Below are 4,567 nucleotides of genomic sequence, written 5' to 3'. Positions count from 1 at the left end.
TAAAACTTCGACGAAAAATTATTTTAAGCGGTTAAATTGATAGACATCCAAAATTTTCTGGTTCGTAGTAATAGTTGGATTTGTTAGTGGCGAGTTGTGGGCTTCCGATTTAAAGGGTCCTGGCTACCTGCTACATCTATTAGCTATTCGAAACGTGGGCAAAATCAGAAAAGTCTATTAATTTGATAACTTATATAATTTTTTTCTTTATAACAAATAGGATATTCAGTGAATGCACCGAGCAAAACGTTCACCACCTTTCATACGTTCACCACCTGTAACTCGATCAAGACATCTAGCCAATATTGTTGCCGTTGACTTTTCTTTAGAATCGTCATCTAGTCGACCAAGTACTCCAATTCAAATTTCCGATAATCCATTTTTTGAACCCGACCTCACAATTGAGAATCCGGAGGATATTCAGGGACAATTCAGAGATCCTGAACCACTAATCATTCCTCCTGAACCACAGATTACTCATCCAGAGATTGTCGAGGAAGAAACCATTAAGTCAGAATCCTCTAGTGATTCAGATTCAACAATTTCAATCATGGAAAATCTGAAACCTCTAAGTATGGAAGACCGAATGAGAGCTAAACGCACTGGCCAAGGTCATGCAATTACTCAACCAGACATTAAGGCACCAGATTATGAAATCAAAGGACAAATCCTACACATGGTAACAAATCAATGCCAATTTAGTGGTGCACCGAAGGAAGATCTAAACGAACATCTTCGTACCTTTAATAGGATTTATACTCTATTTAAAATCAGAGAAGTTGAGGATGAACAGATATATCTCATGTTATTTCCCTGAACTTTAAAGGGAGAAGCCAAAGATTGGTTAGAATCGTTACCTGAAGGGGCGATTGATACATGGGATGTTTTAGTTGAAAATTTTCTTAAACAATTCTTTCCGGCATCTAAAGCCGTGAGACTTCAAGGAGAAATTGTTACGTTTACACAAAAGCCAAATGAAACTTTATATGAGGCGTGGACAAGATTTGAAAAGTTGTTAAGAGAATGTCCTCAACATGGTTTAGACACTTATCAAATAGTACAAATATTCTACCAAGGATGCGATATTACTACACGAAAAGACATCGACATAGCAGCTGGTGATTCCATTATGAAGAAAACCGCAACTGAAGCTTACAAAATTATTGATAACACTGCTTCCCACTCACATGAGTGGCATCAAGAAAAAGACATCGTTAGATCATCTAAAGCGGCTAGAGCCGATTCTAGCCATGATTTTGATTCCATTTCCGCAAAGTCAGATGCTTTCGAGAGACGAATGGAAAAGATGACTAAAGATATTCAAGCAATACGCATTAGTTGTGAGCAGTGTGGAGGACCACATTTGACAAAAGATTGTCTCAGTATTGAACAAACAATGGAACAAAGAGAGAATGTTTCATACATGAACCAAAGGCCTGGAAATAATTATCAGAATAATTATCAACCACCAAGGCCAAACTACAATCAAAATCAGAATTATAACCCAAATGTTCCATACAACAACCAACAAGGTCCTAACAATCAATAAGTATCTAACAATACTTACAATCAGCAAAGACCTATTTTTCAAAATAAACCACCACAAACCGATGATAAAAAGACTAATTTAGAAGACATGATGTCGAAGCTAGTTGAATCTCAAACTCAATTTTTCACATCTTAGAAACAAATCAATAAACAAAATGCTCAAGCATTTAGAAATCAACAAGCTTCTATTCAAAATCTGGAACAAGAAGTAAGCAACCTAGCAAGGTTGATAGGTGAAAGAAAACCATGGAGTCTACCTAGCGATACAAATTCTAACCCCCGGAATGAAACAGCTAAAGCCATTACCACGAGAAGTGGTATTACACTTAAACTACCGGAAATACCTGTAATTTCTGATGACTCTATTCCTACTCCACAGGCACCACAGCCTGAGCAAGATAAGGAAACAGAACCGGTAGTTGAAAAGGTTAATGAAGATAACATGATTAAGGCTAAACCTTATGTTAAACCATATCAACCACCACTTCCTTACCCAAGTAAAATGAGAAAAGAAAGACTTGAAGCCGAGCAATCTAAATTCTTGGATATGTTTAAACAAATAAATGTTGATCTTCCTTTCATTGATGTGATTTCAGGAATGCCAAGATATGCCAAATTCTTGAAAGATCTAATCACAAATAGAAAGAAAATAGAAGAACTATCGGCTGTTACAATGAATGCTAATTGTTCTGCAGTGCTATTGAATAAACTACCAGAGAAACTCTCAGATCCAGGAAGTTTCACAATTTCATGTTTTCTGGGTAGTCTTAGTTCAATAGAAGCATTGACAGACTTAGGTGCTAGTATAAATCTAATGCCATATTCATTATACTCTAAACTAGACCTCAGAGAATTGAAACCAACACGAATAAGCATACAACTAGCAGATCGATCAGTAAAATATCCTAGAGGGATAATGGAGAACATGCTAGTTAAAGTTGGTACTTTAGTATTTCCAGTAGATTTTGTTATTCTCGACATGGAAGAAGATTCTCAAGTTCCTCTTATATTAGGAAGACCATTCTTAAACACGGCTAAAGCAATAATAGACGTGGTTGGTAAGAAACTGACTCTAAGTATAGAGGACGAGAGTGTTACCTTTTCTGTTGATAGAGCCATGCAACAACCACAATCTGCAGATGATACATGTTATTATATTCAAACTATAGATTCACATGCAGAATTGTTACAAGAATTTCCAGAATTACAAGGAACAGGAGAATGTTCTTTAGGAGAAGGGACTGAACTAATTGATGAAGCTAAAATATTAGCCGCACTCATCGCTAATGAATATGAACCAACAACAGAAGAACTTCAAATGCTAAAAGAGGAAGACAGATATCGATATAAATCATCAATAGAAGAACCACCGACATTAGAGTTAAAGCCACTTCCAACCCATTTGGAATACGCTTATTTACATGGTGAATCTGAATTACCTGTAATAATATCGTCTTCTCTTACGGAAAATCAAAAATCTCAACTCATTTCTATGCTAAAAGCTCATAAACCAGCTATTGCATGGAAGATTCATGACATTAAAGGAATAAGTCCTTCGTATTGCACACATAAAATCATTATGGAAGAAGGCCATAAAAACTATGTGCAACGCCAACGAAGACTAAATCCAAATATGCAAGATGTTGTTAAGAAAGAAATTATTAAACTGCTAGATGCAGGTTTAATTTATCCAATCTCTGATAGTCCATGGGTAAGCCCAGTTCAATGCGTACCTAAGAAGGGTGGCATGACTGTCATCACAAATGAAAAAAATGAGCTTATTCCTACTAGGACTGTAACAGGATGGCGTGTTTGTATTGGTTATAGAAAATTAAATGACGCCACCAGAAAAGATCACTTTCCCTTACCTTTCATTGATTAAATGTTGGAAAGATTAGCCGGAAATAGTTACTATTGTTTTCTTGACGGTTTTTCCGGATATTTTCAAATCCCGATAGCACCCGAGGATCAAGAGAAAACCACATTCACGTGCCCTTATGGTACTTTTGCTTACAAACGCATGCCATTTGGACTTTACAACGCCCCTGCAACCTTTCAAAGGTGCATGATGGCGATTTTTCATGACATGATAGAAGAATGCATGGAAGTTTTCATGGATGACTTTTCAGTCTTCGGTGATACATTTGAATCATGTCTAGTTAATCTTGAATGAATGCTTATTAGATGCGAGCAATCAAATCTAGTTCTTAATTGGGAGAAATGCCATTTCATGGTTAAAGAAGGCATCGTTCTTGGTCATAAAATTTCAAAGGAAGGGATTGAAGTGGATAGAGCTAAAGTAGATGTAATTGCTAAACTTTCACATCCCATCAATGTTAGAGGAGTTAGGAGTTTTCTAGGGCATGCCGGTTTTTACCGACGTTTCATTAAAGACTTTTCTAAAATTGCCACTCCTATGAATAAACTCCTAGAAAAGGATGCTCCATTCATCTTTTCGGATGAATGCATCAAATCTTTTAATATTCTTAAAGAAAAACTTACTAATGCGCCGATCATGATAACTCCAAATTGGAATCTACCATTTGAACTCATGTGTGATGCAAGTGATTTTGCAATGGGAGCCATTTTAGGACAAAGGATTGAAAAATGATTTCAACCTATTTATTACGCTAGTAAGACGTTACAAGGAACACAAACGAAGTACACAACTACTGAAAAAGAACACTTTGCTATTGTCTTTGCTTTTGACAAATTTCGTTCATATTTCGTTCTAGCTAAAACGGTGGTCTATACCGACCATTCTACTCTTAGATATCTATTTTCGAAACTAGATGCTAAACCACGATTAATCCGTTGGATCTTACTCTTACAAGAGTTCGATATTGAGATCCGAGACAAAAAGGGAGCAGAAAATCTCGCCGCTGATCATCTTTCTCGCCTTGAAAATCATGAATTAGAAGTTCTAAATGAATCGGCTATACAAGATAACTTTCCTGATGAATATCTATTGAAAATCGATTATAATGAAATTCCATGGTTTGCAGACTATGCAAACTAC

General features: G+C 36.2%; 1 non-coding gene across 1 annotated transcript; it reads right to left on the bottom strand.

Moving 5' to 3' along the window:
- Positions 1–934: 934 nt before the first annotated feature.
- Positions 935–1,041, bottom strand: LOC139903790 (small nucleolar RNA R71). The gene has a single exon (XR_011778582.1). It is a non-coding gene; the product is annotated as a small nucleolar RNA R71 (small nucleolar RNA).
- Between the last annotated feature and the right edge of the window lie 3,526 nt (positions 1,042–4,567).

This window comes from Rutidosis leptorrhynchoides, chromosome 3 (assembly GCF_046630445.1).
Source record: "Rutidosis leptorrhynchoides isolate AG116_Rl617_1_P2 chromosome 3, CSIRO_AGI_Rlap_v1, whole genome shotgun sequence".
NCBI classification, from domain to species: Eukaryota; Viridiplantae; Streptophyta; class Magnoliopsida; order Asterales; family Asteraceae; genus Rutidosis; species Rutidosis leptorrhynchoides.
Note: the sequence above shows the minus strand (reverse complement) of the source record. Positions and strands in the feature narration are given on the sequence as shown.